This window comes from Vulpes vulpes, chromosome 13, assembly GCF_048418805.1.
Source record: "Vulpes vulpes isolate BD-2025 chromosome 13, VulVul3, whole genome shotgun sequence".
Classification (NCBI taxonomy): Eukaryota; Metazoa; Chordata; class Mammalia; order Carnivora; family Canidae; genus Vulpes; species Vulpes vulpes.
The window spans coordinates 74,527,358-74,541,167 of record NC_132792.1 but is presented as its reverse complement, the minus strand read 5'-3'; the positions used below and the strand labels follow the sequence as shown (position 1 = coordinate 74,541,167).

Below are 13,810 nucleotides of genomic sequence, written 5' to 3'. Positions count from 1 at the left end.
TCCATCCATGTCGAAGCAAATGGTGGGTATTTGTCGTTTCTAATGGCTGAGGAATATTCCATTGTATACAGAGACCACATCTTCTTTATCCATCATCTTTCGATGGACACCGAGGCTCCTTCCACAGTTTGGCTATTGTGGATATTGCTGCTAGAAACATTGGGGTGCAGGTGTCCCGGCATTTCATTGCATCTGTATCTTTGGGGTAAATCCCCAGCAGTGCAATTGCTGGGTCGTAGGGCAGGTCTATTTTTAACTCTTTGAGGAACCTCCACACAGTTTTCCAGAGTGGCTGCACCAGTTCACATTCCCACCAACAGGGCAGGAGGGTTCCCCTTTTCTCCGCATCCTCTCCAACATTTGTGGTTTCCTGCCTTGTTAATTTTCCCCATTCTCACTGGTGTGAGGTGGGATCTCATTGTGGTTTTGATTTGTATTTCCCTGATGGCAAGTGATGCGGAGCATTTTCTCATGTGCTTGTTAGCCATGTCTGTGTCTTCCTCTGTGAGATTTCTGTTCATGTCTTTTGCCCATTTCATGATTGGATTGTTTGTTTCTTTGGTGTTGAGTTTAAGAAGTTCTTTATAGATCTTGGAAACTAGCCCTTTATCTGATATGTCATTTGCAAATTTCTTCTCCCATTCTGTAGGTTGTCTTTGAGTTTTGTTGACTGTTTCTTTTGCTGTGCAGAAGCTTCTTATCTTGATGAAGTCCCAATAGTTCATTTTTGCTTTTGTTTCTCTTGCCTTCATGGATGTATCTCGCAAGAAGTTGCTGTGACCAAGTTCAAAATGGGTGTTGCCTGTGTTCTCCTCTAGGATTTGGATGGAATCTTGTCTCACATTTAGATCTTTCATCCATTTTGAGTTTATGATCTTTGTGTATGGTGCAAGAGAGTGGTCCAGTTTCATTCTTCTGCATGTGGATGTCCAATTTTCCCAGCACCATTTATTGAAGAGACTGTCTTTTTTCCAGTGGATAGTCTTTCCTCCTTTGTCGAATATTAGTTGACCATAAAGTTGAGGGTCCACTTCTGGATTCTCTAGTCAGTTCCATTGATCTATGTGTCTGTTTTTGTGCCAGTACCACACTGTCTTGATGACCACAGCTTTGTAGTACAACCTGAGATCTGGCATTGTGATGCCCCCAGATATGGTTTTCTTTTTTAATATTCCCCTGGCTATTTGGGGTCTTTTCTGATTCCACACAAATCTTAAGAAAATTTGTTCCAACTCTCTGAAGAAAGTCCATGGTATTTTGATAGGGATTGCATTGAATGTGTAAATCGCCCTGGGTAGTATTGACATTTTCACAATATTAATTCTTCCAATCCATGAGCATGGAAATATCATTCTCAATGGGGAAACACTGGGAGCCTTTCCCCTAAGATCAGGAACAAGACAGGGATGTCCACTCTCACCACTGCTATTCAACATAGTACTGGAAGTCCTAGCCTCAGCAATCAGACAACAAAAAGAAATAAAAGGCATTCAAATAGGCAAAGAAGAAGTCAAACTCTCCCTCTTCACAGATGACATGATACTCTATATAGAAAACCCAAAAGACTCCAACCCAAGATTGCTAGAACTCATACAGCCATTTGGCAGTGTGGCAGGATACAAAATCAATGCCCAGAATTCAGTGCTATTTCTATACACTAACAATGGGACTGAAGAAAGAGAAATTAAGGAGTCAATCCCATTTACAATTGCACCCAAAAGCATAAGATACCTAGGAATAAACCTAACCAAAGAGGTCAAGGATCTATACCCTAAAAACTACAGAACACTTCTGAAAGAAATTGAGGAAGACACAAAGAGATGGAAAAATATTCTATCTTGATGAAGTTCTAATAGTTTATTTTTCTTTTGCTTCTCTTGCCATTGGAGACTTGTCGAGCAAGACGTTGCAGTGGCCAAGGTCAAAGAGGTTTCTGCCTATGTTCTTCTCTAGGATTTTGATGGATACCTGTCTTACATTTAGGTCTTCCATCCATTTCGAGTGTATTTTTCTGTATGGTGTAAGAAAATGGTCCAATTTCATTATTCTGCATGTGGCTGTCCGATTTTCCCAGCACCATTTGTTGAAGAGACTGTCTTTTTTTCCATTGGATATTGTCTCCTCCTTTGCTGAAGATTAGTTGACTACAGAATTGAGGGTCCATTTCTGGGTTCTGTATTTTGTTCCATTGATCTACTTGTCTGTTTTTGTGCCAGTACTGTACTCTCCTGATGATTACAGCTTTGTAATACAGCTTGAAGTCTGGAATTGTGATGCCTCTAAGTTTGGTTTTCTGTTTTAACATTACTTTGGCTATTCAGGGTCTTGTGGAATGATGGGGGGAATGATCCATAAATTTTAGGATTGTTTGTTTTAGTGCTGTGAAAAATGCTGTTGATATTTTGATAGGGATTACATTGAATGTATAGATTGCTTTGGGTAGCATAGACTTTTTAATGATATTTGTTCTTCCAATCTATGAACATGGAATATTTCTCCATTTCTTTATGTCTTCCTCAATTTCTTTCATGAGTATTCTATGGTTTTCTGAGTACAGATCCTTTGCCTCTTTGGTTAGGTTTATTCCTAGGTATCTTATGGGTTTTGGTGCAATTGTAAAGGGAGTTGATTCCTTGATTTCTCTTTTTTTCTGTCTCATTGTTATAGTATAGAAATGCAACTGACTTCCATGCATAGAATTTATATTCTGCAATTTTGCTGAATTCCTGTATGAGTTCTAGCAATTTTGGGGTGGCATCTTTTGGGTTTTCTACACAGATTATCATGTCAACTGTGAAGAGTGAAAGTTTGATTTCTTCTTTGCCAATTTTGATACCTTTTATTTCTTTTTGTTGTTGGATTGCTGAAGCTAGGACTTCCAGTACTGTGTTGAGCAACTGGACAAAGTGGACATCCCTGTCGTGTTCCTGACCTTGAACGAAAAGTTCTGTTTTTCCCCATTGACGATGATATTCACTGTTGGTCTTTTGTATATGGTTTTTATGATATTGAGGTATGTTCCCTGTATCTTTACACAGTGGAGAGTTTTTATCAAAAAAGGAGGCTGTATTTTGTCAAGTACTTTTTCTGCATCTATTGAGAAGATCATATAGTTCATGTCCTTTCTTTTATTACTGTCATGTATCATATTTATTGACTTGAGGGTGTTGAACCAGGGATAAATTCCACTTGGTCATGGTGAATAATCCTTTTAATGTACTGTTGGATCCTATTAGTGACTGTCTTGGTGAGAATTTCTGCATCCATGTTTATCAAGGATATTAATCTGTAATTTCCCTGTGTAGTGGGGTCTTTGTCTGGTTTTGGGATCAAGGTAATGTTGGCTTCATATAATGAGTTTGGAAATTTTCCTTCCATTTATATTTTTTGGAAAAAGTTTCAGAAGAATAGGTATTAATTATTCTTTAAATGTTTGGTAGAATTCCACTGAGAAGACATTTGGCCCTGGACTCTTGTTTGTTGGGAGATTTTTAATTACTGATTCAACTCCTATGCTTGTTTTAGATCTGTGCAGGTTTTCTATTTCTTTCTGTTTCAGTTTTGGTAGTTTATATGTTTCTAGGAATGCATCCATTTCTTCCAGATTGCCTAATTTATTGGCTTATAATTGCTCATAATATTGTCTCAGAATTGTTTGTGTTTCTTCAGTGTTGGTATTCTGTTTCTAATTGTCCTTGTGTCAGACAATTTGAAGCTGGTCCTGGAATGTTAACTGTTGAGGAGCATGGCTAACTCAAGTTTTCCTCTATTAAAGTTTATCAGAAGCCTGGGTAAAAGGAGCTTTTTTGAATCACCAAATTAGAAAAAAAGACCACATTGAATAATAATATCCATGGCTGTCAAAATGGACTTAAATTCATTCTCATGCTTCCTTGATGACTTTATAAGTACACTCAAACATTTAGAAATTAGTTTGACTATATCAAGCATTGAGAAAGCACTATTAATTTACACCATTTCATGAATTCTACTGAAGAAATCATCTAGTACAGGGGGACAAAATTATCTGAAGGATGTTTATGCAACATTATTGAAAAAGAATAAAATTTATGGAAACAAATTAAATGTTCAAAATGGAACAATAATTAAATAAGCCATGTTATTTTTGTTCCAAGGAACACTTTGTGGCAATAAAATACAGGGCAACATGGAAAAAATTTATATATTATTCACTGAAAATCACAACTAAGCATGCTGTAATTACAGCTATGTAAAAACACTGATTTCAAAAGATCTTTCAAGGAAATGAATAAAAATGATACCAATTGGGTGGTAATAAAGATAGATTATAGAATATCAATTTTCATTTAGTAATTTTCAAATTCTATATAACACAATTATACTATTTAAATCTTAAAATGAGTGATGCTCAAGAATATGGTAATGCAGTTTGAATTTGAAAAATCCTGATATATCATCCAATTGACAGACATAGCCCTAACAGAGGGCATGAGAGCCTTGATGCATCACGTGCTCCCCACCAGTGGGAGCTGTCCTTCAAAACATTAACATTTGTTAATTTAAGAAGCATGCATGTTTTGTTTCTGTTGTAGTTTTTGCACTTTTGCAGTAAGGTTGAACATTTTTATATGCTTATTGGGTTTTTGCGTGTGTGCATACTCTCTTCTAAGAACTGCTTATATTTTTGCCTATTTTTTCTACTTTAGTGATTTTAGTATTTTTTTGGTAATTGGTTTATATAAGGTCTAACTAGAGGAAGGAATTTAGTGATCTCATCATTGTGCTATTCTTACTGCCAAATTTTTTCTCTTAATTTATTAAATAATGATTTTAGGTATAAAGATGTTTAGGATATTTTTTATTATTCAAATCAGTAATTTCTGTACATAAGTAATTTCCTACTTCTTCCTTTGGGGCAAATTATAACATACATACTGAAGAGTGTTTTACACACACACACACACACACACACACACACACACAATTTCATATGTATGAAGAAATACAACTGCCAACATCTCAGAAGCCCTCCTTTGTCACTTTTTTCACTTTGTGGTCACGGGACTCCTCTTCCTTCTAGTGGTAACTGCCTGTGGTATAGGCAGCCTTTATGATGACCTCCAATGTTATTCATATTCTTGTGTAATTCCTTTCCCTTCAGTATGAGCTGGACTTGTTGACTTCCTTCAAACCAAGAGAATCCAGGATAGACAATGCTGTGGCACTTTTGAGATTAGGTTCAGTGGTAGTTTCTATTTCTCCTTTCCCATTTTCTGTTCTTCCCTATCCCTCTCCTAGTCTTTGTTCAGCAGAAGAGCTGCCATGTGAAAAGGTCCAAGGGACAAGGAACTCCAGTCAACAACCATATGAGTAACTTGGAAGAAGATCCTGGCCCAGTCCAGCCTTGAGATGACAACAACCCCTGTAACACCTTGATTGGGCCTGTGAGAGGCACACATCTAAGACACCCTGGGATTCCTGATCTGTAGCAACTATGAGATAATAAATGTTTGCTGTTTTTAGTCACTAAGTTTGGGGATGACTTGTTATGCTGCGATAGATAACCAATACATTACTCATTTTAATGACAATAACTTGCTCTTCTTTGTATTTCTCATATAAATTTGGCTTTCCTAAAGTTGAAAATTGATACATAGGTATAAACTACCATTATTTATATCTAGCTTCTGCAACATAATGATTGCAGTACTTTTCAATCTTGTGGCATGTAGTTATAGTTTGTTTATCTTTGTGGCTGTATGGTATTCTATTTTAAAAGTACATCAATTTATTCACTAAATGTTGATGGAAATTTAATTCATATTTTTGGCTATAATGAACTATGATTCTGTCAACGTTCTTCTACATGCACAGTGGTACGCCTATACATACATACACTCTATGTGTACCTAGCAGTGGAATTTGCTGTGTCATAAAATATTGATATCTTCAGATGTTCAAACTATTTTTCTGAAGTGTTGTACTAATTTATTCTTCCACAGGCACGTTATTAGAATTGTTTTGTCCCACTTTCTTGTCAATCCTTCTAAGACATTAAATATTTAATCAATCTGGTGGGTGTATGGTGCTATGTCATTGTGGTTTCAGCTTTCGTTTCTTTTTTTATAATGCAATGAAGAAGCTTTTTATTTTTATTATTTTTTAAGATTTTATTTATTTATTCATGAGAGGGGCACACACACACACACACAGAGAGAGAGAGAGAGAGAGGCAGAGGGAGAAGCAGGCTCCATGCAGGGAACTCAACGTGGGACTCGATCCCAGGACTCCAGGATCATGCCCTGGGCTGAAGGCAGGCACTAAACCACTGAGCCCCCCAAGGATCCCCTGAAGAAGCTTTTTATATACTTATTGGCCAAGAGGATTTTATCTTTGTCTAGTGTGTGAGTCTATTTTTTAACTGGATCTGTTGTCTCTTATTGATTAATAAAATTGAAAAATATACTCTGTATAAGAGGGTTTTTTTTGTGTGTGTGTGTGTGGTTGTATGTTACAAATATCATTTCCCAATTTGTTGGTGCTCTTTTTTACTCTTATGGTTTATTTATTTGAACGTTTTGTGTTGTTTAAGAAATCTTTCCCTATTGGGATCCCTGGGTGGCGCAGCGGTTTGGCGCCTGCCTTTGGCCCAGGGCGCGATCCTGGAGACCCGGGATCGAGTCCCACATCGGGCTCCCGGTGCATGGAGCCTGCTTCTCCTTCTGCCTATGTCTCTGCCTCTCTCTCTCTCTATCATAAATAAAAAATAAAAAAAAGAAATCTTTCCCTATCAAGAGATCCTGAAAATATCTTCATCATATTTTTCTAGTATTGCCTTTTACATTTAGGCATTTAATCCTTCTTAAGTGGACTTTGCGCTATAGATGTATGAGTCAAATCTGTTTTTTCCTGCATGGATACTTAATTGTTTCAGCACCATTTATTAAAAAGCTCACTTTTTTTTTCCTTCACTGCTCTGCTTTGTTTGCAAACTATGTGCCTGTCTTTAGGTACTAATTCTGCTCCACTGATCTATTTTTCTATCCAGGCAGTAATACCACACTGTCTCAATTTACTATAGCCTTATTATGAGCTTCAATATGTAAAAGAACAAGTTTTTCCACTTCTTTTTTAGAAGTATCTTGCTTATTCCCTTTGCATTTCTATATACATTTTAGAATGAGCTCATGTAGTTGTACATGCACACACACACACACACACACACACTGACAAACACTTGAGGTTTTGAGATTGTATAAATTAGAATTCACATCTTTACATTTCTGAGTCTTCCTTCCCCCCCGCCAACATTTTTATTTAAATTCCAGTTAGTTGCCATACAATGTAATATTAGTTTCAAATGTAAAATTTAGTGATTTATCACTTACATACTACACCCAGTGCTCATCACAGGTGCCTTCCTTAATATCCATCACGCAATTACACCATCCCCCTGCCTGCCTCCCCTCCACTTACCCTCAATTTGTTCTCTATAGTTGAGTCTGTTTCCCAATTTGCCTCTCTTTCCTCCCATGTTCATCTGTTTTGTTTTTTAATTTCCACATATGAGTGAAATCATATGTTATTTGTTTTCCTCTGACTGGTTTATTTCACCTGGCACAATACTCTGTAGCTCTATCCATGTCATTGTAAATGGCAAGATTTCATTCTTTTTTGTGGCTGAGAAATATTCCATCGTATATATGTACACTGCATCTTCTTCATCCATTCATCAGTCAATGGTCATTTGGACTACTTCCATATTTTGGCTATTGTAGATAATGGTGCTATAAACATGGAGGTGCATGCATCCCTTCAAATTAGTATTTTGCATTCTTTGGGTGAATACTTGGTAGTGCAATTGCTAGATCATAGGGTAGTTCTTTTTTTTGAGATTTTATTTATTTATTCATGAGAGACACAGAGAGAGGCAGAGATATAGACAGAGGGAGAAGCAGGCTCCTTGTGGGGAGTCCAGTGCTGGACTTAATCCCAGGACCCTGGGATCATGACCTGAGCCAGAGACAGGTGCTCAACCACTGAGCCACCCAGGTGCCCCTCATAGGGTAATTCTATTTTTAACTTTTTGAGGAACTTCTATAATGTTTTCCACAGTGGCTGTACCAGTTCACATTCCAACTAGTAGTGCACGGGTGTTCCTTTTTCTATGCAACCTCACCAACACCTGTTGTTTACTGTGTTTTTCATTTTAGCCATTCTGACTGGTGTGAGGTGATATCTTATTGTAGTTTTGATTTGTATTTCCCTGATGATGAATGTTGTTGAGCATTCTTTCTTGTCTGTTAACCATCTGGATGTTTTCTTTAGTGTCTATTCATGTCTCCCACCCATTTTTTAACTGGATTATTCATTTCTGGGGTATTCGGTTTTATGTCTTCATATATTTTAGATACTAACCCTTTATCCAGATATGTCATTTTCAAATATCTTCTCTCATCCTGTAGGTGAACTTTTAGTTTTGTTAACTGTTTCCTTTGGTGTGTAGAAACTTTTTTTTTTTAATGAAGTCCCAATAGTTTGTTTTTGCTTTTGTTTCCCTTGCCTCAGGAGACATATCTAGTAAGAAGTTACTATGGCTGGTGTCAAAGAGGATATCGTCTGTTCTTTTCTAGGATTTTGATAGATTCCTGTCTCACATTTAGGTCTTTCATTCTTTTTTAATTCATTTTTTTGTTTGGTGTAAGAAAGTGGATCATTTTCATTCTTTTGTATGTTGCTGTCTAATTTTCCCAACACCATTTGTTGAAGAGACTGTCTTTCTCATTGCATATTCTTTCCTGTTTTGTCCAAGATTAACTGACCATAAAGATGTGAATTCATTTCTGGGTTCTCTATTCTGTTCCACTGATCTACGTGTCTGCTTTTGTGCTAGTACCATACTGTCTTGATGACCAAAGCTTTGTAATAAAGCTTGAAGTCTGGAATTGTGATGCCTCCACCTTTGATTTTCTTTCTCACTATTATGTTGTCTATAAAGGGTCTTTTGTGGTTCCATACAAATTTTAGGATTGTTTGTTTTAATGCTGTGAAAAATGCTGTTGATATTTTGATATGAATTCTATTAAATATGTAGATTGTTTTAGGTCATAGACATTTTGGCAATATTTGCTCTTCCCTCCAATCCATGAACATGGAATGTTTTTCAATTTCTTCATGTCATCTTCAATTGATTCCTTGGTTTCTCTTTCTGTTGCTTTATTATTGATGTATAGAAATGCAACAGATTTCTGTACATTGATTTTGTGTCTTCTGACTTTACTGAATTCATGTGTCAGTTTTAGCAATTTTTTGGTGACGTCTTTTGGGTTTTCTATATAGAGTATCATGTTGTCTGCAAATAGTGAAAGTTTGACTTCTTCCTTGCTAATTGGATGCATTTTATTTCTTTTTGTTGTCTGATTGTTGAGGCTAGGACTTCCAGTACTATGTTAAATAATAATGAACATCCCTGTCTTGTTCCTAACTATAGAGGAAAAGCTCTCAGTTGTTCTCTTTTGAGGATGATATTAGTTGTGGTTTTTTCACATATGGTCTGTATTATGTTGAGGTATGTTTCCTCTAAACGCACTTTGTTGAGGGTTTTAATCATGAATGGATGTTGTACATTGTCAAATGCTTTTAATGCATCTAGTGAGAGGATCAAATGGTTTTATCCTTTTTTTACCTAATATGATTTATCATGTTGATTGATTTCAATATTCACAAATCAATCAACACTTGTTCCTTGCAACCTAGGAATTAATCCCACTTGATGGTGCTGAATGAGTCTTTGAATGTACTGTTGGACTCGATTTACTAGTATTTTATTAAGAATTTTTGCATCCGTGTTCATCAGGGGTTTGGCCTGCAGTTGTCTTTTTTAGTGGAGTCTTTTCTGGTTTGGGAATCAGGGTAATGCTGGCCTTATAGAATGAGTTTGGAAATTTTCCTTCCATTACTATTTTTTGGAATAGTTTTAGTTATTTCTCCTCCCTCATTTGTGATTTTATTTACTTAGATCTTTTTTCTTTTTGATAAGTCTGCCTAGACGTTTATCAATTTCATTAAATTTTTTCGAAGAACCAGCTCCTGGTTCCGTTGATCTCTTCTATTATTTTTTTTGTTTTTATATCATTTATTTCTGATCTAATTTCTATTATTTCCCTCTATTATTTCCCTTAATTATTATGTAAGGTTAGGTAGTCTATTTGAGATTTTTCTTGCTTCTTCATATAGGCCTGCATTGTTCTATATTTCCCTCTTAGGATTGCTTTTGATGCATCCCAAAGTTTTTGGACTATCATGTTTTCATTTTAATTTATTTTAAAAATATTTTCTTTAACTTCTTGGTTGACCCATTCATTGTTTAGTAACATGTTGTTTAACTTCCATGTATGTGTAGACTTTCCAAATTTTTCTTCTGGTTGATTTTAAGTTTCATAGCCTTGTGGTCAGAAAAGATGCGTGGTATGCATATTCTCAATCTTTTTGTACTTATTGAGTCCTGCTTAGTGACCTAATATGTGGTCTATTCTGGAGAATGTACTATTTGCACTTGAAAAGAATGTATATTACGGTCTTTAAGATGGAATGTTCCATCTGGCCTGGTTTGTCATTCAAAGCCATTGTTTCCTTGTTGATTTTCTGCTTAGATGATCTGCCCATTGATGTAAGTGGGGTTTTAAAACCCCTACTATTATTGCATTATCATCAATGAGTTTCTTTACACTTGTTATTAATTTATATATTTGGGTGCTCCCAAGTTAGGGGTGTAAATATTCACAATTGTTAGATCTTCTTGTTGAGTAGTCCCCTTTATTATTAAATAGTGCCCTTCTTCATCTCTTGTTACAGTCTTTGATTTAAAATCTAGTTTGTCTGATTTAAGTATTTCTTTTTTTTTTTGATTTTTTTTTTTGATTTTTTTTTTTTTTTTTTTTTGATTTAAGTATTTCTACTCTGGCTTTCTTTTGAAATCCATTTGCATGATAAATGGTTTTCTAATCCTTCACTTTCAATCTGCAGGTGTCTTTAAGTCTAAAATGAGTCTCAGTTGAACGCGGTGCCAGATGCGCAGGCGGCTGTTGTTTCCGCGGGCCGAGCCTGGCCCACACAGAAGCAACTATGTCTAAGGGACCCGCAGTCGGGATCGATCTTGGCACCACCAACTGCTGCGTGTTGTCTTCCAGCACGGGAAAGTGGAAATAATTGCCTATGATCAGGGAAATGGAACCACCCCAAGTTATGTCGCCTTCAGACACCGAACAATTGATCGGTGATGCTGTGAAGAATCAAGTTGCGTTGAACCCCACTAACACGGTTTTCGATGCCAAGTGGCTGATTGGACTTAGATTTGATGATGCTGTCATCCAATCTGATATGAAGCATTGGCCCTTCATGGTGGTGAATGATGCTGGCAGGCCTAAGGTCCAAGTAGAATACAAGGGGGAGACAAAAAGTTTATATCTAGAGAAGGTGTCCTCTATGGTTCTGACAAAGATGAAGGAAATTGCAGAGGCCTACCTTGGGAAGACTGTTACCAATGCAGTTGTCACGGTACCTGCATACTTCAATGACTCTCAGCGTCAGGCTACCAAAGATGCTGGAACTATTGCCGGTCTCAATGTACTTCGAATCATCAATGAGCCAAATGCTGCTGCTATTGCTTTTGGCTTAGACAAGAAGGTTGGAGCTGAAAGGAACGTGTTGATCTTTGATTTAGGAGGTGGCACTTTTGATGTGTCAATCCTTACTATTGAAGATGGGATCTTTGAGGTCAAGTCCACAGCTGGAGACACCCACTTAGGTGGAGAAGACTTGGACAACCGTATGGTCAATCATTTTATTGCAGAATTCAAGTGCAAACACAGGAAGGATATCAGCAAAAATAAGAGGGCTGTCTCCGTACTGCGTGCGAATGGGCTAAGCGTACACTCTCTTCCAGCACCCAGGCCAGTATTGAGATTGATTCTCTGTGTGAAGGAATCGACTTCTATACCTCTATTACTTGTGCCCAGTTTGAAGAATTAAATGCTGACCTGTTCCGGGGCACCCTGGACCCTGTAGAGAAAGCTCTTTGGGATGCCAAGCTGGACAAGTCTCAGATCCATGATATTGTCCTGGTGGGTGGTTCTACCTGTATCCCCAAGATTCAGAAACTTCTTCAAGATTTCTTCAATGGAAAGGAACTGAATAAGAGCATCAACCCTGATGAGGCCGTTGCTTATGGTGCAGCTGTCCAGGCAGCAATTCTTTCTGGTGACAAATCTGAAAATGTTCAAGATTTGCTGCTATTGGATGTCAACCCACTTTCTCCTGGTATTGAAACTGCTGGAGGAGTCATGACTGTGCTCATCAAGCACAATACTACCATTCCTACCAAACAGACACAAACCTTTACTACCTACTCTGACAACCAGCCTGGTGTGCTTATTCAGGTCTATGAAGGTGAGCGTCTGCTATGACCAAGGATAACAATCTACTTGGCAAGTTTGAACTCACCGGCATACCTCCTGCTCCTTGTGGCATTCCTCAGATTGAAGTCACTTTTAATATTGATGCTAATGGTATCCTCAATGTGTCTGCTGTGGATAAGAGCACAGGAAAAGAGAACAAGATTACCATGACTAATGACAAGGGCTGCTTGAGCAAGGAGGACATTGAGTGCATGGTCCAGGAAGCTGGGAAGTACAAAGTGGAAGATGAGAAGCAGAGAGACAAGGTGTCTTCTAAGAATTCACTTGAGTCTTATTCATTCAACATGAAAGCAACTGTTGAAGATGAAAAACTTCAGGGCAAAATCAATGACGAAGACAAACAGAAGATTCTTGACAAGTGCAATGAACTCATCAACTGGCTCGATAAGAACCAGACTGCAGAGAAGGAAGAATTTGAACATCAGCAGAAAGAGCTGGAGAAAGTCTGCAACCCCATACCAGGTGTATACCTATACCCTATACCCTATACCCTATACCCTATACCCTATACCCTATACCAGGGTGTAGGAGGAGTGCCAGGAGGAATGCCTGGAGGCTTTCCTGGTGGTGGAGCTCCTCCCTCTGGTGGTGCCTCCTCTGGGCCTACCATTGAAGAGGTTGATTAAGCCAACCTGTTGACAGGTCTAGCATTGTTCCACACATTTGAAGAACCCAAATTTGTAGCAAATTCCATGGCAGTTTTAAAGTCAAGCTGCTATAGTAAATATACTGGGCATTCTTGATACTTGAATATGGAATATGTGCACAGGGAAAGGAAATAAACATTGCACTTTATAAGCACTGTATTAAGTGGAAAATGTAATGTCTTAAATAAAACTGTATTTAAAATTGGAAAAAAAATAAAATGAGTCTCTTGTAGGCAGCATATAGATGGGTCTTGACTTTTTATCCATTCTGACACTCTATGTCTTTTGATTGGAGCATTTAGTACATTTACATTCAGAGTAATTATTGATAGATATGTATTTAGTTCCATTTTATTACTTGTTTTGTTGTTACTGGAGTTTTTCTCTCTTCCTTTCTAGTCGTCACTTTTTGTGTTTCCTTCCCACTCAAAGAGTCCCTTTAATATTTCTTGCAGGGCTGGTTTACTGGTCATGAATTCCTTCAGTTTTTGTTTGTCTGGGAAACTATCTCTCCTCTTATTATGAATGATAGCCTTGTTGGACACACTGTTCTTGGCTGCAGATTTTTCCTATTCTGCACATTGAATATATCATGCCATTCTTTTCTGGCTTGCCAAGTTTCTGTGGAGAGTTCTGCAGCTATCCTTATTGGTGTTCCCTCTAAGTTAAGGACTTCTTTTGTCTTGCTGCTTTTAGGATTTTTTC

The 13,810-nt window shown here is 37.4% G+C and overlaps 1 long non-coding RNA gene and 1 pseudogene across 1 annotated transcript in view; both read left to right on the top strand.

The window, feature by feature from the left end:
• Nucleotides 1-5,360, top strand: part of LOC112929330 (uncharacterized) — a 119,226-nt gene extending 113,866 nt beyond the window's left edge. The window contains exon 4 of the long non-coding RNA XR_003236918.2: nucleotides 5,281-5,360. This is a non-coding gene — a long non-coding RNA (uncharacterized lncRNA). The remainder of the gene's footprint in view (nucleotides 1-5,280) is intronic.
• A 5,731-nt stretch (nucleotides 5,361-11,091) lies between these two features.
• Nucleotides 11,092-13,256, top strand: LOC140595065 (heat shock cognate 71 kDa protein-like; annotated as a pseudogene).
• The last annotated feature ends 554 nt before the right edge of the window (nucleotides 13,257-13,810 follow it).